Below are 23,174 nucleotides of genomic sequence, written 5' to 3'. Positions count from 1 at the left end.
TCTCCCAGTGTACATACTAACACTGATAACCTGCCCACGGTCTGATACAGTAACAGTGCAAGTTCTGTCCATTCACAGTCTGTCCCTCTCCCAGTGTAGACACTAACCCAGATAACCTGATCACGGTCTGACACAGTAACAGTGCAAGTTCTGTCCATTCACAGTCTGTCCCTCTCCCAGTGTACACACTAACACAGATAACCTGCCCACGGTCTGATACAGTAACAGTGCAAGTTCTGTCCATTCACAGTCTGACCCTCTCCCAGTGTACACACTAACCCAGATAACCTGCCCACGGTCTGATACAGTAACAGTGCAAGTTCTGTCCATTCACAGTCTATCCCTCTCCCAGTGTCCACACAAACCCAGATAACCAGCCCACGGTCTGATACAGTAAAAGTGCAAGTTCTGTCCAGTCACTGTCTGTCCCTGTGCCAGTGTGCACACGACCCCAGATAACCTGCCCACGGTCTGATACATTAACAGTGCATGTTCTGTCCATTCACAGTCTGTCCCTCTCCCAGTGCACACACTAACCCAGCTAACCAGACAACGGTCTGATACAGTAACAGTGCAAATTCTGTCCATTCACACTCTGTCCATCTCCCAGTGTACACACCAACCCAGATAACCTGCCCACGGTCTGATACAGTAACAGTGCAAGTTCTGTCCATTCACAGTCTGTCCCTCTCCCAGTGAACACAATAACCCAGATAAGCTGCCCCCGGTCTGATACAGTAACATTGCAAGTTCTGTCCATTCACAGTCTGTACCTCTCCCAGTGTACACACTAACCCAGATAACCTGCCCACGGTCTGATACATTAACAGTGCAAGTTCTGTCCATTCACAGCCTGTCCCTCTCCCAGTGTATACACTAAACCAGATAACCTGCCCATGGTCCGATACAGTAACAGTGCTCGTTCTGTCCATTCACTGTCTGGCCCTCTCCCAGGGTACACACTAACCCAGATAACCTGCCCAAGGTCTGATACAGGAACAGTGCAAGTTCTGTCCATTCAGTCTATCCCTCTCCCAGTGTACACACTAACCCAGATAACCTGCCCACAGTCTGATACATTAACTGCAAGTTATGTCCATTCACAGTCTGTCCCTCTCCCAGTGTACACACTAACCCAGATAACATGCCCACGGTCTGATACAGTAACAGTGCAAGTTCTGTCCATTCGCAGTCTGCCCCTCTCCCAGTGTACACACTAACACTGATAACCTGCCCACGGTCTGATACAGTAACAGTGCACGTTCTGTCCATTCACAGTCTGTCCCTCTCCCAGTGTACACACTAACCCAGATAACCTGCCCACGGTCTGATACAGTAACAGAGCAAGTTCTGTCCATTCACAATCTGTCCCTCTCCCAGTGTACACACTAACACAGATAACCTGCCCACGGTCTGATACAGTAGCAGTGCAAGTTCTGTCCATTCATAGTCTGTCCCTCTCCCAGTGTACACACTAACCCAGATAACCTGCCCACGGTCTGATTCAGTAACAGTGCAAGTTCTGTCCATTCACAGTCTGTCACTCTCCCAGTGTACACACTAACCCAGATAACCTGCCCACGGTCTGATACAGTGACAGTACAAGTTCTGTCCATTCACAGTCTGTCCCTCTCCCAGTGTACACACTAACCCAGGTAACCTGCCCACGGTCTGATACAGTAACAGTGCAAGTTCTGTCCATTCACAGACTGTCCCGCTCCCAGTGTACAAACTAAACCAGATAAACTGCACACGGTCTGATACAGTAAGAGTGCAAGTTCTGTCCATTCACAGTCTGTCCCTCTCCCAGTGTACACACTAACACAGATAACCTGCCCACGGTCTGATACAGTAACAGTGCAGGTTCTGTCCATTCACAGTCTGTCCCTCTCCCAGTGGACACACTAACACAGATAACCTGCCCATGGTCTGATGCAGTAACAGTGCAAATTCTGACCATTCACAGTCTGTCCCTCTCCCAGTGTACACACTAACCCAGATAACTTAACCACGGTGTGATACAGTAACAGTGCAAGTTCTGTCCATTCACAGTCTGTCCCTCTCCCAGTGTACACACTAACGTAGATAACCTGCCCACGGTCTGATACAGTAACAGTGCAAATTCTGTCCATTCACAGACTGTCCCTATCCCAGTGTACACACTAACACAGATAACCTGCCCATGGTCTGATACAGTAACAGTGCAAGTTCTGTCCATTCACTGTCTGGCCCTCTCCCAGGGTACACACTAACCCAGATAACCTGCCCAAGGTCTGATACAGGAACAGTGCAAGTTCTGTCCATTCAGTCTATCCCTCTCCCAGTGTACACACTAACCCAGATAACCTGCCCACAGTCTGATACATTAACTGCAAGTTATGTCCATTCACAGTCTGTCCCTCTCCCAGTGTACACACTAACCCAGATAACATGCCCACGGTCTGATACAGTAACAGTGCAAGTTCTGTCCATTCGCAGTCTGCCCCTCTCCCAGTGTACACACTAACACTGATAACCTGCCCACGGTCTGATACAGTAACAGTGCACGTTCTGTCCATTCACAGTCTGTCCCTCTCCCAGTGTACACACTAACCCAGATAACCTGTCCACGGTCTGATACAGTAACAGAGCAAGTTCTGTCCATTCACAATCTGTCCCTCTCCCAGTGTACACACTAACACTGATAACCTGCCCACGGTCTGATACAGTAACAGTGCACGTTCTGTCCATTCGCAGTCTGCCCCTCTCCCAGTGTACACACTAACACTGATAACCTGCCCACGGTCTGATACAGTAACAGTGCACGTTCTGTCCATTCACAGTCTGTCCCTCTCCCAGTGTACACACTAACCCAGATAACCTGCCCACGGTCTGATACAGTAACAGTGCACGTTCTGTCCATTCACAGTCTGTCCCTCTCCCAGTGTACACACTAACCCAGATAACCTGCCCACGGTCTGATTCAGTAACAGTGCAAGTTCTGTCCATTCACAGTCTGTCACTCTCCCAGTGTACACACTAACCCAGATAACCTGCCCACGGTCTGATACAGTGACAGTACAAGTTCTGTCCATTCACAGTCTGTCCCTCTCCCAGTGTACACACTAACCCAGGTAACCTGCCCACGGTCTGATACAGTAACAGTGCAAGTTCTGTCCATTCACAGACTGTCCCGCTCCCAGTGTACAAACTAAACCAGATAAACTGCACACGGTCTGATACAGTAAGAGTGCAAGTTCTGTCCATTCACAGTCTGTCCCTCTCCCAGTGTACACACTAACACAGATAACCTGCCCACGGTCTGATACAGTAACAGTGCAGGTTCTGTCCATTCACAGTCTGTCCCTCTCCCAGTGGACACACTAACACAGATAACCTGCCCATGGTCTGATGCAGTAACAGTGCAAATTCTGACCATTCACAGTCTGTCCCTCTCCCAGTGTACACACTAACCCAGATAACTTAACCACGGTGTGATACAGTAACAGTGCAAGTTCTGTCCATTCACAGTCTGTCCCTCTCCCAGTGTACACACTAACGTAGATAACCTGCCCACGGTCTGATACAGTAACAGTGCAAATTCTGTCCATTCACAGACTGTCCCTATCCCAGTGTACACACTGACACAGATAACCTGCCCATGGTCCGATACAGTAACAGTGCAAGTTCTGTCCATTCACAGTTTGTCCCTCTCCCAGTGTACACATTAATTCAGATAACCTGCCCACGGTCTGATACAGTAACAGTGCAAGTTCTGTCCATTCACAGTCTGTCCCTCTCCAAGTGCACACACTAACCCAGATAACCTGCCCACGGTCTGATACAGTAACAGTGCAAGTTCTGTCCATTCACAGTCTGTCCCTCTCCCAGTGTACACACTAACCCAGATAACCTGCCCACGGGCTGATAAAGTAAAAGTGCAAGTTCTGTCGAGTCACTGTCTGTCCCTGTCCCAGTGTACACACTACCCCAGATAACCTCCCCACGGTCTGATACAGTAACAGTGCAAGGTCTGTCCATTCACAGTCTGTCCCTCCCCCAGTGTAAGCACTAATGCAGTTAACCTGCCCACGTTCTGATACAGTAACAGTGCAAGTTCAGTCCATTCGCATTCTGTCCCTCTCCCAGTGTACACACTAACCCAGGTAACCTGCCCACGGTCTGATACAGTAACTGCAAGTTCTGCCCATTCACAGTCTCTCCCTCTCCCAGTGTACACACTAAACCAGATAACCTGCCCACAGTCTGATACATTAACTGCAAGTTCTGTCCATTCACAGTCTGTCCCTCTCCCAGTGTACACACTAACCCAGATAACATGCCCACGGTCTGATAAAGCAAGAGTGCAAGATCTGTCCATTCGCAGTCTGCCCCTCTCCCAGTGTACACACTCACACTGATAACCTGCCCACGGTCTGATACAGTAACAGTGCACGTTCTGTCCATTCACAATCTGTCCCTCTCCCAGTGTACACATTAACCCAGATAAGCTGCCCACGGTCTGATACAGTAACAGTGCAAGTTCTGTCCAGTCACTGTCTTTCCCTGTCCCAGTGTACACACTACCCCAGATAACCTGCCCACGGTCTGATACAGTAACAGTGCAAGTTCTGTCCATTCACAGTCTGTCCCTCTCCCAGTGTACACACTAACCCAGATAACCTGTCCACGGTCTGATACAGTAACAGTGCAAGTTCTGTCCATTCACAGTCTGTCCCTCTCCCAGTGTACACACCAACCCAGATAACCTGCCCCTTGTCTGATACAGTAACAGTGCAAGTTCTGTCCATTCACTGTCTGTACCTCTCCCAGTGTGCACACTAACGCAGCTAACCTGCCCACGGTCTGATACAGTAACAGTGCAAGATCTGTCCATTCACAGTCTGTCCCTCTCCCAGTGAACACACTAACCCAGATAACCTGCCCACGGTCTGATACAGTAACAGTGCAAGTTCTGTCCATTCACAGTCTGTCCCTCTCCCAGTGTACACACCAACCCAGATAACCTGCCCACGGTCTGATACAGTAACAGTGCAAGTTCTGTCCATTCACAGTCTGTCCCTCTCCCAGTGAACACACTAACCCAGATAACCTGCCCACGGTCTGATACAGTAACAGTGCACGTTCTGTCCATTCACAGTCTGTACCTCTCCCAGTGTACACACTAAGCCAGATAACCTGCCCACGGTCTGATACATTAACAGTGCAAGTTCTGTCCATTCACAGTCTGTCCCTCTCCCAGTGTATACACTAAACCAGATAAACTGCCCATGGTCCGATACAGTAACAGTGCTCGTTCTGTCCATTCACTGTCTGGCACTCTCCCAGGGTACACACTAACCCAGATAACCTGCCCACGGTCTGATACAGTAACAGTGCAAGTTCTGTCCATTCACAGTCTGTCCCTCTCCCAGTGAACACACAAACCCAGATAACCTACCCACGTTCTGATACAGTAACAGTGCAAGTTCTGTCCATTCGCAGTCTGCCCCTCTCCCAGTGTACACACTAACACTGATAACCTGCCCACGGTCTGATACAGTAACAGTGCAAGTTCTGTCCATTCACAGTCTGTCCCTCTCCCAGTGTACACACTAACCCAGCTAACCTGCCCACGGTCTGATACAGTAACAGTGCAAATTCTGTCCATTCACACTCTGTCCCTCTCCCAGTGTACACACCAACCCAGATAACCTGCCCACGGTCTGATACAGTAACAGTGCAAGTTCTGTCCATTCACACTCTGTCCCTCTCCCAGTGTACACACCAACCCAGATAACCTGCCCACGGTCTGATACAGTAACAGTGCAAGTTCTGTCCATTCACAGTCTGTCCCTCTCCCAGTGAACACACTAACCCAGATAACCTGCCCACGGTCTGATACAGTAACAGTGCACGTTCTGTCCATTCACAGTCTGTCCCTCTCCCAGTGTACACACTAAGCCAGATAACCTGCCCACGGTCTGATACAGTAACAGTGCATGTTCTGTCCATTCACAGTCTGTACCTCTCCCAGTGTACACACTAAGCCAGATAACCTGCCCACGGTCTGTTACAGTAACAGTGCATGTTCTGTCCATTCACAGTCTGTACCTCTCCCAGTGTACACACTAACCCAGATAACCTGCCCACGGTCTGATACATTAACAGTGCAAGTTCTGTCCATTCACAGTCTGTCCCTCTCCCAGTTTATACACTAAACCAGATAACCTGCCCATGGTCCGACACAGTAACAGTGCTCGTTCTGTCCATACACTGTCTGGCCCTCTCCCAGGGTACACACTAACCCAGATAACCTGCCCACGGTCTTATACAGTAACAGTGGAAGTTCTGTCCATTCAGTCTATCCCTCTCCCAGTGTACACACTAACCCAGATAACCGGCCCGCGGTCTGATACAGTAACTGCAAGTTCTGTCCATTCACAGTCTCTCCCTCTCCCAGTGTACACACTAACCCAGATAACCTGCCCACAGTCTGATACATTAACTGCAAGTTATGTCCATTCACAGCCTGTCCCTCTCCCAGTGTTCACACTAACCCAGATAACATGCCCACGGTCTGATACAGTAACAGAGCAAGTTCTGTCCATTCGCAGTCTGCCCCTCTCCCAGTGTACACACTCACACTGATAACCTGCCCACGGTCTGATACAGTAACAGTGCACGTTCTGTCCATTCACAATCTGTCCCTCTCCCAGTGTACACATTAACCCAGATAAGCTGCCCACGGTCTGATACAGTAACAGTGCAAGTTCTGTCCATTCACAGTCTGTCCCTCTCCCAGTGTGCACACTAACCCAGATAACCTGCCCACGGTCTGATACAGTAATAGTGCAAGTTCTGTCCATTCACAGTCTGTCCCTCTCCCAGTGTACACACAAACCCAGATAACCAGCCAACGGTCTGATACAGTAAAAGTGCAAGTTCTGTCCAGTCACTGTCTTTCCCTGTCCCAGTGTACACACTACCCCAGATAACCTGCCCACGGTCTGATACAGTAACAGTGCAAGTTCTGTCCATTCACAGTCTGTCCCTCTCCCAGTGTACACACTAACCCAGATAACCTGCCCACGGTCTGATACAGTAACAGTGCAAGTTCTGTCCATTCACAGTCTGTCCTTCTCCCAGTGTACACACCAACCCAGATAACCTGCCCACGGTCTGATACTGTAACAGTGCAAGTTCTGTCCATTCACAGTCTGTCACTCTCCCAGTGAACACACTAACCCAGATAACCTGCCCACGGTCTGATACAGTAACAGTGCACATTCTGTCCATTCACAGTCTGTCCCTCTCCCAGTGTATACACTAAACCAGATAACCTGCCCACGGTCTGATACATTAACAGTGCAAGTTCTGTCCATTCACAGTCTGTCCCTCTCCCAGTGTATACACTAAACCAGATAACCTGCCCATGGTCCGATACAGTAACAGTGCTCGTTCTGTCCATTCACTGTCTGGCCCTCTCCCAGGGTACACACTAACCCAGATAACCTGCCCACGGTCTGATACAGTAACAGTGCAAGTTCTGTCCATTCACAGTCTGTCCCTCTCCCATTGAACACACAAACCCAGATAACCTACCCACGGTCTGATACAGTAACAGTGCATGTTCTGTCCATTCACAGTCTGTACCTCTCCCAGTGTACACACTAACCCAGATAACCTGCCCACGGTCTGATACATTAACAGTGCAAGTTCTGTCCATTCACAGTCTGTCCCTCTCCCAGTGGAAACAATAAACCAGATAACCTGCCCATGGTCCGACACAGTAACAGTGCTCGTTCTGTCCATACACTGTCTGGCCCTCTCCCAGGGTACACACTAACCCAGATAACCTGCCCACGGTCTGATACAGTAACAGTGGAAGTTCTGTCCATTCTGTCTATCCCTCTCCCAGTGTACACACTAACCCAGATAAACTGCCCGCGGTCTGATACAGTAACTGCAAGTTCTGTCCATTCACAGTCTCTCCCTCTCCCAGTGTACACACTAACCCAGATAACCTGCCCACAGTCTGATACATTAACTGCAAGTTATGTCCATTCACAGCCTGTCCCTCTCCCAGTGTACACACTAACCCAGATAACATGCCCACGGTCTGATACAGTAACAGTGCAAGTTCTGTCCATTCGCAGTCTGCCCCTCTCCCAGTGTACACACTAACACTGATAACCTGCCCACGGTCTGATACAGTAACAGTGCAAGTTCTGTCCATTCACAGTCTGTCCCTCTCCCAGTGTAGACACTAACCCAGATAACCTGCCCACGGTCTGATACAGTAACAGTGCAAGTTCTGTCCATTCACAGTCTGTCACTCTCCCAGTGTACACACTAACACAGATAACCTGCCCACGGTCTGATACAGTAACAGTGCAAGTTCTGTCCATTCACAGTCTGACCCTCTCCCAGTGTACACACTAACCCAGATAACCTGCCCACGGTCTGATACAGTAACAGTGCAAGTTCTGTCCATTCACAGTCTGTCCCTCTCCCAGTGTCCACACAAACCCAGATAACCAGCCCACGGTCTGATACAGTAAAAGTGCAAGTTCTGTCCAGTCACTGTCTGTCCCTGTGCCAGTGTGCACACTACCCCAGATAACCTGCCCACGGTCTGATACAGTAACAGTGCAAGTTCTGTCCATTCACAGTCTGTCCCTCTCCCAGTGTACACACTAACCCAGCTAACCTGCCCACGGTCTGATACAGTAACAGTGCAAATTCTGTCCATTCACACTCTGTCCCTTTCCCAGTGTACACACCAACCCAGATAACCTGCCCACGGTCTGATACAGTAACAGTGCAAGTTCTGTCCATTCACAGTCTGTCCCTCTCCCAGTGAACACAATAACCCAGATAAGCTGCCCCCGGTCTGATACAGTAACATTGCAAGTTCTGTCCATTCACAGTCTGTACCTCTCCCAGTGTACACACTAACCCAGATAACCTGCCCACGGTCTGATACATTAACAGTGCAAGTTCTGTCCATTCACAGCCTGTCCCTCTCCCAGTGTATACACTAAACCAGATAACCTGCCCATGGTCCGATACAGTAACAGTGCTCGTTCTGTCCATTCACTGTCTGGCCCTCTCTCAGGGTACACACTAACCCAGATAACCTGCCCACGGTCTGATACAGGAACAGTGCAAGTTCTGTCCATTCAGTCTATCCCTCTCCCAGTGTACACACTAACCCAGATAACCTGCCCACAGTCTGATACATTAACTGCAAGTTATGTCCATTCACAGTCTGTCCCTCTCCCAGTGTACACACTAACCCAGATAACATGCCCACGGTCTGATACAGTAACAGTGCAAGTTCTGTCCATTCGCAGTCTGCCCCTCTCCCAGTGTACACACTAACACTGATAACCTGCCCACGGTCTGATACAGTAACAGTGCACGTTCTGTCCATTCACAGTCTGTCCCTCTCCCAGTGTACACACTTACCCAGATAACCTGCCCACGGTCTGATACAGTAACAGTGCAAGTTCTGTCCATTCACAATCTGTCCCTCTCCCAGTGTACACACTAACACAGATAACCTGCCCACGGTCTGATACAGTAGCAGTGCAAGTTCTGTCCATTCATAGTCTGTCCCTCTCCCAGTGTACACACTAACCCAGATAACCTGCCCACGGTCTGATTCAGTAACAGTGCAAGTTCTGTCCATTCACAGTCTGTCACTTTCCCAGTGTACACACTAACCCAGATAACCCGCCCACGGTCTGATACAGTGACAGTACAAGTTCTGTCCATTCACAGTCTGTCCCTCTCCCAGTGTACACACTAACCCAGGTAACCTGCCCACTGTCTGATACAGTAACAGTGCAAGTTCTGTCCATTCACAGATTGTCCCGCTCCCAGTGTACAAACGAAACCAGATAAACTGCACACCGTCTGATACAGTAAGAGTGCAAGTTCTGTCCATTCACAGTCTGTCCCTCTCCCAGTGTACACACTAACACAGATAACCTGATCACGGTCTGATACAGTAACAGTGCAGGTTCTGTCCATTCACAGCTGTCCCTCTCCCAGTGGACACACTAACACAGATAACCTGCCCATGGTCTGATGCAGTAACAGTGCAAATTCTGACCATTCACAGTCTGTCCCTCTCCCAGTGTACACACTAACCCAGATAACTTAACCACGGTCTGATACAGTAACAGTGCAAGTTCTGTCCATTCACAGTCTGTCCCTCTCCCAATGTACACACTAACGTAGATAACCTGCCCACGGACTGATACAGTAACAGTGCAAATTCTGTCCATTCACAGACTGTCCCTATCCCAGTGTACACACTAACGCAGATAACCTGCCCATGGTCTGATACAGTAACAGTGCAAGTTCTGTCCATTCACAGTTTGTCCCTCTCCCAGTGTACACATTAACTCAGATAACCTGCCCACGGTCTGATACAGTAACAGTGCAAGTTCTGTCCATTCACAGTCTGTCCCTCTCCAAGTGCACACACTAACCCAGATAACCTGCCCACGGTCTGATACAGTAACAGTGCAAGTTCTGTCCATTCACAGTCTGTCCCTCTCCCAGTGTACACACAAACCCAGATAACCTGCCCACGGGCTGATAAAGTAAAAGTGCAAGTTCTGTCCAGTCACTGTCTGTCCCTGTCCCAGTGTACACACTACCCCAGATAACCTGCCCACGGTCTGATACAGTAACAGTGCAAGGTCTGTCCATTCACAGTCTGTCCCTCCCCCAGTGTAAGCACTAACGCAGTTAACCTGCCCACGTTCTGATACAGTCACAGTGCAAGTTCTGTCCATTCACAGTCTGTCCCTCTCCAAGTGCACACACTAACCCAGATAACCTGCCCACGGTCTGATAAAGCAAGAGTGCAAGATCTGTCCATTCGCAGTCTGCCCCTCTCCCAGTGTACACACTCACACTGATAACCTGCCCACGGTCTGATACAGTAACAGTGCACGTTCTGTCCATTCACAATCTGTCCCTCTCCCAGTGTACACATTAACCCAGATAAGCTGCCCACGGTCTGATACAGTAACAGTGCAGGTTCTGTCCATTCACAGTCTGTCCCTCTCCCAGTGTGCACACTAACCCAGATAACCTGCCCACGGTCTGATACAGTAACAGTGTAAGTTCTGTCCATTCACATTCTGTCCCTCTCCCAGTGTACACACAAACCCAGATAACCAGCCAAAGGTCTGATACAGTAAAAGTGCAAGTTCTGTCCAGTCACTGTCTTTCCCTGTCCCAGTGTACGCACTACCCCAGATAACCTGCCCACGGTCTGATACAGTAACAGTGCAAGTTCTGTCCATTCACAGTCTGTCCCTCCCCCAGTGTACACACTAATACTGATAACCTGCCCACGGTCTGATACAGTAACAGTGCAAGTTCTGTCCATTCACAGTCTGTCCCTCTCCCAGTGTACACACCAACCCAGATAACCTGCCCACGGTCTGATACAGTAACAGTGCAAGTTCTGTCCATTCACAGTCTGTCCCTCTCCCAGTGTACACACTAACGCAGCTAACCTGCCCACGGTCTGATACAGTAACAGTGCAAGTTCTGTCCATTCACAGTCTGTCCCTCTCCCAGTGTACACACCAACCCAGATAACCTGCCCACGGTCTGATACAGTAACAGTGCAAGTTCTGTCCATTCACAGTCTGTCCCTCTCCCAGTGAACACACTAACCCAGATAACCTGCCCACGGTCTGATACAGTAACAGTGCACGTTCTGTCCATTCACAGTCTGTACCTCTCCCAGTGTACACACTAAGCCAGATAACCTGCCCACGGTCTGATACAGTAACAGTGTAAGTTCTGTCCATTCACATTCTGTCCCTCTCCCAGTGAACACACTAACCCAGATAACCTGCCCACGGTCTGATACAGTAACAGTGCACGTTCTGTCCATTCACAGTCTGTACCTCTCCCAGTGTACACACTAAGCCAGATAACCTGCCCACAGTCTGATACATTAACTGCAAGTTATGTCCATTCACAGTCTGTCCCTCTCCCAGTGTATACACTAAACCAGATAACCTGCCCATGGTCCGATACAGTAACAGTGCTCGTTCTGTCCATTCGCAGGCTGCCCCTCTCCCAGTGTACACACTAACACTGATAACCTGCCCACGGTCTGAAACAGTAACAGTGCACGTTCTGTCCATTCACAGTCTGTCCCTCTCCCAGTGTACACACTAACCCAGATAACCTGCCCACGGTCTGATACAGTAACAATGCAAGTTCTGTCCATTCACAGTCTGTCCCTCACCCAGTGTACACACGAACACAGATAACCTGCCCACGGTCTGATACAGTAACAGTGCAAGTTCTGTCCATTCACAGTCTGTCCCTCTCCCAGTTTACACACTAACCCAGATAACCTGCCCACGGTCTGATACAGTAACAGTGCAAGTTCTGTCCATTCACAGTCTGTCCCTCTCCCAGTGTACACACTAACCCAGATAACATGCCCATGGTCTGATACAGTAACAGTGCAAGTTCTGTCCATTCACAGTCTGTCCCTCTCCCAGTGTACACACTAACCCAGATAACCTGCCCACGGTCTGATTCAGTAACAGTGCAAGTTCTGTCCATTCACAGTCTGTCACTCTCCCAGTGTACACACTAACCCACATAACCTGCCCACGGTCTGATATAGTAACAGTACAAGTTCTGTCAATTCACAGTCTGTCCCTCTCCCAGTGTACACACTAACCCAGATAAACTGCCCACGGTCTGATACAGTAACAGTGCAAGTTCTGTCCATTCACAGTCTGCCCCGCTCCCGGTGTACAAACTAAACCAAATAAACTGCACACGGTCTGATACAGTAACAGTGCAAGTTCTGTCCATTCACAGTCTGTCCCTCTCCCAGTGTACACACAAACCCAGATAACCAGCCCACGGTCTGATACAGTAAAAGTGCAAGTTCTGTCCAGTCACTGTCTGTCCCTGTCCCAGTGTACACACTACCCCAGATAACCTGCCCACGTTCTGATACAGTAAAAGTGCAAGTTCTGTCCATTCACAGTCTGTCCCTCTCCCAGTGTACACACTAACCCAGCTAACCTGCCCACGGTCTGATACAGTAACAGTGCAAATTCTGTCCATTCACACTCTGTCCCTCTCCCAGTGTACACGCCAACCCAGATAACCTGCCCACGGTCTGATACAGTAACAGTGCAAGTTCTGTCCATTCACAGTCTGTCCCTCTCCCAGTGAACACTCTAACCCAGATAACCTGCCCACGGTCTGATACAGTAACAGTGCACGTTCTGTCCATTCACAGTCTGTACCTCTCCCAGTGAACACACTAAGCCAGATAACCTGCCCACGGTCTGATACATTAACAGTGCAAGTTCTGTCCATTCACAGTCTGTCCCTCTCCCAGTGTATACACTAAACCAGATAACCTGCCCATGGTCCGATATAGTAACAGTGCTCGTTCTGTCCATTCACTGTCTGGCCCTCTCCCAGGGTACACACTAACCCAGATAACCTGCCCACGGTCTGATACAGTAACAGTGCAAGTTCTGTCCATTCAGTCTCTCCCTCTCCCAGTGTACACACTAACCCAGATGACCTGCCCACAGTCTGATACATTAACTGCAAGTTATGTCCATTCACAGTCTGTCCCTCTCCCAGTGTACACACTAACCCAGATAACATGCCCACGGTCTGATACAGTAACAGTGCAAGTTCTGCCCATTCGCAGTCTGCCCCTCTCCCAGTGTACACAATAACACTGATAACCTGCCCACGGTCTGATACAGTAACAGTGCACGTTCTGTCCATTCACAGTCTGTCCCTCTCCCAGTGTACACACTAACCCAGATAACCTGCCCACGGTCTGATACAGTAACAGTGCAAGTACTGTCCATTCACAGTCTGTCCCTCTCCCAGTGTACACACTAAAACAGATAACCTGCCCACGGTCTGATACAGTAACAGTGCAAGTACTGTCCATTCACAGTCTGTCCCTCTCCCAGTTTACACACTAACCCAGGTAACATGCCCACGGTCTGATACAGTAACAGTGCAAGTTCTGTCCATTCACAGTCTGTCCCTCTCCCAGTGTACACACTAACCCAGATAACCTGCCCATGGTCTGATACAGTAACAGTGCAAGTTCTGTCCATTCATAGTCTGTCCCTCTCCCAGTGTACACACTAACCCAGATAACCTGCCCACGGTCTGATACAGTAACAGTGCAAGTTCTGTCCATTCACAGTCTGCCCCGCTCCCAGTGTACAAACTAAACCAGATAAACTGCACACGGTCTGATACAGTAACAGTGCAAGTTCTGTCCATTCACAGTCTGCCCCGCTCCCAGTGTACAAACTAAACCAGATAAACTGCACACGGTCTGATACAGTAAGAGTGCAAATTCTGTCCATTCACAGTCTGTCTCTCTCCCAATGTACACACTAACACAGATAACCTGCCCAAGGTCTGATACAGTAACAGTGCAAGTTCTGTCCATTCACAGTCTGTCCCTCTCACAGTGGACACACTAACACAGTTAACCTGCCCAAGGTCTGATACAGTAAGAGTGCAAGTTCTGACCATTCACAGTCTGTCCCTCTCCCAGTGTACGCACTAACCCAGATAACTTAACCATGGTCTGATACAGTAACAGTGCAAGTTCTGTCCATTCACACTCTGTCCCTCTCCCAGTGTACACACTAACGTAGATAACTTGCCCACGGTCTGATACGGTAACAGTGCAAATTCTGTCCATTCACAGACTGTCCCTCTCCCAGTGTACACACTAACCCAGATAACCTGCCCACGGTCTGATACAGTAACAGTGCAAGATCTGTCCATTCACAGTCTGTCACTCTCTCAGTGTACACACTAACCCAGATAACCTGCCCACGGTCTGATACAGTAACAGTACAAGCTCTGTCCATTCACAGTCTGTCCCTCTCCCAGTGTACACACTAACCCAGATAACCTGCCCACGGTCTGATACAGTAACAGTGCAAGTTCTGTCCATTCACAGTCTATCCCTCTCCCAGTGTACACACTAACACAGATAACCTGCCCGCGGTCTGATACAGTAACTGCAAGTTCTGTCCAATCACAGTCTCTCCCTCTCCCAGTGTACACAATAACCCAGATAAACTGCCCACAGTCTGATACATTAACTGAAAGTTCTGTCCATTCACAGTCTGTCCCTCTCCCAGTGTACACACTAACCCAGATAACATGCCCACGGTCTGATACAGTAAAAGTGCAAGTTCTGTCGATTCGCAGTCTGCCCCTCTCCCAGTGTACACACTAACCCTGATAACCTGCCCACGGTCTGATACAGTAACAGTGCACGTTCTGTCCATTCACAGTCTGTCCCTCTCCCAGTGTACACACTAATCCAGATAACCTGCCCACGTCCTGATACAGTAACAGTGCAAGTTCTGTCCATTCACAGACTGTCCCTCTCCCAGTGTACACACTAACACAGATAACCTGCCCACGGTCTGATACAGTAACAGTGCAAGTTCTGTCCATTCACAGTCTGTCCCTCTCCCAGTTTATACGCTAACCCAGATACCCTGCACATGGTCTGATACAGTAACAGTGCAAGTTCTGTCCATTCACAGTCTGTCCGTCTCCCAGTGTACACACTAACACAGATAACCTGCCCACGGTCTGATACAGTAACAGTGCAAGTTCTGTCCATTCATAGTCTGTCCCTCTCCCAGTGTACACACTAACCCAGATAACCTGCCCACGGTCTGATACATTAACAGTTCAAGTTCTGTCCATTCACAGTCTGTCACTCTCCCAGTGTACACACTAACCCAGAATACCTGCCCACGGTCTGCTACAGTAACAGTACAAGTTCTGTCCATTCACAGTCTGTCCCTCTCCCAGTGTACACACTAACCCAGATAACCTGCCCACGGTCTGATACAGTAACAGTGCAAGTTCTGTCCATTCACAGTCTGTCCCGCTCACAGTGTACAAACTAAACCAGATAAACTGCACACGGTCTGATACAGTAAGAGTGCAAGTTCTGTCCATTTACAGTCTGACCCTCTCCCAGTGTACACACTAACACAGATAACCTGCCCACGGTCTGATACAATAACAGTGCAAGTTCTGTCCATTCACAGTCTGTCCCGCTCCCAGTGTACACACTAACCCAGATAACATAACCATGGTCTGATACAGTAACAGTGCAAGTTATGTCCATTCACTGTCTGTCCCTCTCCCAGTGTACACACTAACACGGATAACCTGCCCATAGTCTGATACAGTAACAGTGCAAGTTCTGTCCATTCACAATCTGTCCCTCTCCCAGTGTACACATTAACCCAGATAACCTGCCCACGGCCAGATACAGTAACAGTGCAAGTTCTGTCCATTCACAGTCTGTCCCTCTCCCAGTGTACACACTAACCGAGATAACCTGCCCACGGTCTGATACAGTAACTGTGCAAGTTCTGTCCATTCACAGTCTGTCCCTCTCCCAGTGTACACACTACCCCAGATAACCTGCCCACGGTCTGATATAGTAACAGTGCAAGTTCTGTCCATTCACAGTCTGTCCCTCCCCCAGTGTAAGCACTAACCCAGTTAACCTGCCCACGTTCTGATACAGTAACAGTGCAATTTCAGTCCATTCACAGTCTGTCCCTCTCCTAGTGTATACGCTAACACAGATAACCTGCCCACGTTCTGATACAGTCACAGTGCAAGTTCTGTCCATTCACAGTCTGTCCCTCTCCCAGTGTACACACTAACGCAGATAACATGCCCACGGTCTGATACAGTAACAGTGCAAGCTCTGTCCATTCACAGTCTGTCCCTCTCCCAGTGTACACACTAACCCAGATAACCTGCCCACCGTATGATACGGTAACAGTGCAAGTTCTGTCCATTCACAGTCTGTCCCTCTCCCAGTGTACACACTAACCCAGATAACCTGCGACGGTCGAATACAGTAACAGTGCAAGTTCTGTCCATTCACAGACTGTCCCTCTCCCAGTGTACACACTAACCCAGATAACCTGCCCACAGTCTGATACAGTAACAGTGCAAGTTCTGTCCATTCACAGTCTCTCCCTCTCCCAGTGTACACACTAACCCAGATAACCTGTCCACGGTCTGATACAGTAACAGTGCAAGTTCTGTCCATTCACAGTCTGTCCCTCTCCCAGTGTACACACTAACCCAGATAACCTGCCCACGGTCTGATACAGTAACAGTGCAAGTTCTGTCCATTCACAATCTGTCCCTCTCCCAGTGTACACACTAACGCAGATAACATGCCCACGGTTTGATACAGTAACAGTGCAAGTTCTGTCCATTCACAGTCTGTCCCTCTCCCAGTGTACACACTAACCCAGATAACCTGCCCACCGTATGATACGGTAACAGTGCAAGTTCTGTCCATTCACAGTCTGTCCCTCTCCCAGTGTACACACTAACCCAGATAACCTGCGACGGTCGAATACAGTAACAGTGCAAGTTCTGTCCATTCACAGTCTGTCCCTCTCCCAGTGTACACACTAACCCAGATAACCTGCCCACAGTCTGATACAGTAACAGTGCAAGTTCTGTCCATTCACAGTCTCTCCCTCTCCCAGTGTACACACTAACCCAGATAACCTGTCCACGGTCTGATACAGTAACAGTGCAAGTTCTGTCCATTCACAGTCTGTCCCTCTCCCAGTGTACACACTAACCCAGATAACCTGCCCACGGTCTGATTCAGTAACAGTGCAACTTCTGTCCATTCACAGTCTGTCCCTCTCCCAGTGTACACACTAACCCAGGTAACCTGCCCACGGTCTGATGCAGTAACAGTGCAAATTCTGTCCATTCACAGTCTGTCCGTCTCCCAGTGTACACACTAACCCAGATAACCTGCCCACGGTCTGATACAGTAACGGCGGATCTTCTGTACATGATTTTTCTTGCTGAGCAATCAATCCCATTTTCCATTGCTGCTGAAGGGAATCACCACAGACGGTTTCAGAGATTGATCCACTAGAGCATCTACTGTCGTATAAACAGGATCATGTGTGGATTTGTAACGTGATTTCTGAAGCACAGGGCAGGCCGGATAATATTAATCATCAGAGGGATAATATCACCTTCATAGAAATCTCCGTGTTCATTGAATATTAGAATTAACTGAGGATTTGAAACTTTTCTCGGCCATTGTTCACTTTCAAGTGAGGTTTCCATTAACTGAGATTTAATTTCAGCACGCACCTCTATTGAAGCTGTGAATTAAACCTTGCAATATTTTGCTGAACATTAAATAGTATTGAGAAGTTGTTTTATGTCAATACAACTAACATTAAGAACCATTTTCTGTCTGTTCTAATTGAAGATGTTCAACAGAAACACATGGAAACACTCCCGGTACAAACTGAAACACTGAGAGTGAACACTATCCTAATAAACGAGAAGGTTAAGATTTTCCAGCTGATTGATCGATACGCTGAGCTAACGGTCATTTCTACTGTTCGCGATCGGGCACTTGTAGAACATGAACTGCTGGCAAGAGGCCGAGACCATGAAGAGTGGAGAAAACAACATCTCCACGTGCTAGTGAGTATAGGAATAGGAAGATAGAACAGATGAATGCGTGGATAAAGGGATGGTGCAGGAGGGAGGGCTTTAGTTTCCTGGATCACTGGGTCTGCATCTGGGAAAGGTGGGACTTGTACAAGTCGGACGGTTTACACCTGAACCAGAGGGGAACCAATATCCTTGCGGGGAGGTTTGCTAGCACTGCTGGGGGAGGTTTAAACTAACGTGGCAGGGGGATGGGATACAGAGTGGAGCGATAGTAGGGGTGAGTTACAGCCAAATACGGAGGGAAAAACAAGTCAGCTGGGAAGGCAGAGCAAATATGTGAAGGCAAAAGGGAATATGGCAGGCCTGGAAGGCATTTATTTTAATGCAAGGAGTCTTGCAAATAAGGTGGATGAACTGAAGTTGTTGTTGAACACATGGGAGTCCGATATTGTTGCTATCACGGAGACATGGTTGAGGGAGGGTCAGGACTGGCAGCTCAATATTCCGGGGTATAGAATCTTCAGGCGAGACAGAGGGGGGTGTAAAAGGGGAGGGGGTGTTGCAATATTAATTAATGATTCAATTACTGCTGTAAGGAGGGACGATATATTAGCGGGTTCCTCTAATGAGGCCATATGGGTAGAACTTAAAAACAAAAAGGGGCAAGCACTTTGCTGGGAGTGTACTATAGGCTCCCAAACAGTCAGGGGGAGATAGAGGAACAGATATGTAGGCAAATCTCAGAGAAGTGCGAAAATAATAGGGTAGTAATAGTGGGGGATTTCAACTTCCCCAATAGAAATTGGGATAGTTAGAGTGTGAAAGGCTTAGAGGGTGCAGAATTCTTAAAGTGCACCCAGGAGAGCTTTTTCAGCCAACATGTGGAAAGTCCTACAAGAGAGGGGGCGGTACTGGACCTAATTCTAGGGAATGTAGCCGGGCAAGTGGTGGAAGTGTCAGTAGGAGAACATTTTGGCGACAGTGACCATAATTCGGTGAGATTTAAGGGGGTCATGGAAAAAGACAAAGACGGCCCGGAAATAAGGGTTCTAATTTGGGGGAAGGCCGATTTTAATATGATAAGTCAGGTTCTGGCCAAAGTGGACTGGGAGCAGCTACTTATAGAAAAATCCACATTAAAACAGTGGGAGACTTTCAGAAGGGAAATAGAGAGAGTACAACGCCAACATGTTCCTGTAAAGGTCAAGGGAGGGACCAACAAGCAAAGGTAACCTTGGATGACAAGGGATATACAAAAATGCATTAGGAAAAAAAGGGGGGCTTTTGGCAGTTGCAAAAGACTAAAAACGGAGGAAGCCCTAGAGGAGTATAAAAAGTGCAGGGGCATATTAAAAGAGAAATTAGGAGGGCGAGGAGGGGCCATGAAATAACACTGGCGAGCAAAATAAAGGAAAATCCTAAGATGTTTTATAAGTATATTAAGGGCAAGAGGATAACCAGGGAAAGGGTAGGGCCGATTAGGGACCATAGTGGCAATCTGTGTGTAGAGCCAGATGATGTAGGCGGGGTGTTAAATGAATTTTTTGCATCTGTGTTCACTATGGAGAAAGACGATGTAGACATAGAAATCGGGCAAGGGGACTGTGACATACTTGAACATATTAGCATCGAGAGGGAGGAGGTACTAGCGGTTTTAGCAGGCCAAAAATTGGATAAATCCCCAGGCCCAGACGAGATGTATCCCAGGCTGTTGTGTGAGGCAAAGGAGGAGATTGCAGGGGCTATGACACAAATTTTCAGAACCTCTCTGGCCACAGGGGATGTACCAGAGGACTGGAGAACAGCTAACTTAGTACCATTATTCAAGAAGGGTAGCAGGGATAAACCAGGGAATTATAGGCCAGTGAGCCTGACATCTGTGGTAGGGAAATTATTGGAAAAAATTCTGAGGGACAAAATTAGTCACCACTTGGAGAGGCAAGGATTAATCAGGGATAGTCAGCATGGCTTTGTCAAGGGTAAATCATGTCTGACCAATCTGATTGAATTTTTCGAGGGGGTGACTAGGTGTGTGGATGAGGGGAATGCTGTGGATGTGGTTTACATGGACTTCAGTAAAGCTTTTGACAAAGTCCCGCATAGGAGACTGGTCAAGAAGGTAAGAGCCCATGGGATCCAGGGTGCCTTGGCGCGTTGGATCCTAAACTGGCTGAGTGGCAGCAGGCAGAGGGTGATGGTCGAAGGTTGGTTTTGTGACTGGAAGCCTGTGTCCAGTGGGGTTCCTCAGGGATCGGTGCTAGGTCCCTTGCTGTTTGTGATCTACATAAATGATTTGGATGAGAATGTAAATGTATGATCAGTAAGTTCGCAGATGACACGAAAATTGGTGGGATGGTAAATTGCGAGGAGGAAAGCCTCAGGCTACAGGACGATATAAACGGGTTGGTCAGATGGGCGGAAAAGTGGCAAATGGAATTTAACCCTGAAAAGTGCGAGGTGATGCATTTTGGACGGACAAATAAGGCAAGGGAGTACATAATGAGTGGTAGTACCCCAGGAAGTACTGAGGGTCAGAGGGACCTTGGTGTACATGTACATAGATCACTGAAGGCAGTGGAACAGGTAGATAAAGTGGTTAAAAGGCATATGGGATACCTGCCTTCATTAGCCGAGGCATACAATATAAGAGCAGGGAGGTTATGATGGAGCTGTACAAAACGCTGGTGAGGCCACAGCTGGAGTACTGTGTGCAGTTCTGGTCGCCTCACTATAGGAAGGATGGGATTGCTTTGGAGAGGGTGCAGATAATATTCACCAGGATGTTACCTGGGATGGAGCGCCTCAGCTATGAAGAAAGGCTAAACAGGTTGGGTTCTTTTCCTTGGAGCAAAGAAGGCTGAGGGGGGACATGATTGAGGTGTACAAAATGATGAGGGGCATAGATAGGGTAGATAAAGAGGAACTTTTCCCCTTAGTAGGGGGGTCAATAACAAGGGGGCATAGATTCAGGGTAAGGGGCAGGAGATTTAGAGGGGATTTGAGGAGGAATTTTTTCACCCAGAGGGTGGTTGGAATCTGGAACTCACTGCCTGAAAGGATGGTAGAGGCAGGAACCCTCACAACATTCAAGAAGCATTTGGATGAGCACTTGAAATGCCATTGCATACAAGGCTATGGACCAAATGCTGGATAATGGGATTAGACTGGACAGGGATTGATGGACGGCGCAGGCACGATGTGCCGAAGGGCCTCTTTCTGTGCTGTAAAACTCTATGACTCTATGACTGAGAACTGGAGAAAATCCGAGCTGATCAATTGTTCCACAGCAGTTTTTCCCAGAAAAAATCCAAATCTGGGAGTTCACGAGCAGTGAGCGGAGTCCCAGGGATTGGAAAAACTACAATGGTACAAAAGATTGTTCATGACTGGGCCACTGGGAAAATATACCTAAACTTTCAATTTTATTACTGTTTTAAATTCCGGGATTTGAACGCTATTAACTGTAGAATAAACCTGAGGAATCTGATACTGGATCAGTATCCTTACTTTGGGAATATTCTTAGGGAGCTCTGGAAGAACCCAGAGGGATTGCTGTTTATATTCGATGGTTTGGATGAATTTAAGGACAGCATCGATTTTGCAGACAATCAGAGAAATAAAGAACCTCAGCACATGTGCACAGATCCTGAAGACTGGTGTGAAGTGTCTGACATTGTGTACAGTTTAATACAGCACAAGCTGCTCCCAGGATGTTCAGTGCTAGTGACCAGCCGCCCCATTGCATTACATTTATTGGAAAAGGCTGAGATCAGTGTCTGGGCTGAAATCCTGGGATTTGTTGGTGAAGAATGGAAGGAATATTTCAACAAGTTTTTTGAAGATTAGACGGTGGCAGCAGCTGTTTTCAAACATGTGGAGGAGAACGAGATCCTGTACACCATGTGCTACAACCCTTGCTACTGCTGGATCCTCGGTCTGTCACTGGGTCCCTTCTTTACACAAAGAGACAGGAAACAGCAGCGAGTTCCCAAGACCATCACCCAACTAGATTCCTACTATATTGACAACATTCTGAAAAACCATGGCCGAGAGATTGAAAGCCCCCGTGATGTGTTACTGAAGCTTTGTGAGATGGCCTTCACAGGAGTCTCCGAGAAGAAGATTGTGTTTAGAAATGGAGATTTGATCAAGTACAATCTGCAACCTTCCCAGTTCCTGTCTGGATTCATGATGGAACTTCTGGAGAGAGATGATTCTGTCCAGAGCATGGTGTACACATTCCCGCACCTCACCATCCAAGAGTTTGTAGCCGCACTCTCTCAATTCCTGACTCCAGATCCCGGGGACATCCTGAAACTCCTCAGAAAAGCCCACAGCAAGAAAGATGGGCGATTTGAGATATTTCTCTGTTTTGTTGCTGGTCTCTCCTCCCCACAGGCAGCTCGGCCCCTGGAGGAGTTTCTGGGCCCATTTCTTCATTAAACCACCTGCCGAGTGATTGACTGGGTGAAGGGGAAGATTGAAGGACAGATTGGAGACACAGAGAGTGAAACTGGTAAAAGGAACCTCCTGAACACATTCCACTACCTGTTTGAGTCCCAGAATAAAGCACTGGCTCGGACCACAGTGGGATCTGTGAAAAAACTTAAATTTAGAGGATTGCCATTGACCCC

General features: G+C 48.4%; 1 pseudogene; it reads left to right on the top strand.

The window, feature by feature from the left end:
- The window catches only part of LOC147084739 (uncharacterized), a 177,290-nt pseudogene extending 155,364 nt beyond the window's left edge, over positions 1-21,926 (top strand).
- The last annotated feature ends 1,248 nt before the right edge of the window (positions 21,927-23,174 follow it).

The sequence above is a fragment of the Somniosus microcephalus genome, unplaced genomic scaffold (assembly GCF_052327205.1).
Source record: "Somniosus microcephalus isolate GS21.2 unplaced genomic scaffold, FLI_Smic_1.0 unresolved_chr9, whole genome shotgun sequence".
Lineage (NCBI taxonomy): Eukaryota > Metazoa > Chordata > Chondrichthyes > Squaliformes > Somniosidae > Somniosus > Somniosus microcephalus.
The sequence above is the reverse complement of the archived record's forward strand: the minus strand, read 5'-3'. Positions and strand labels throughout refer to the sequence as shown.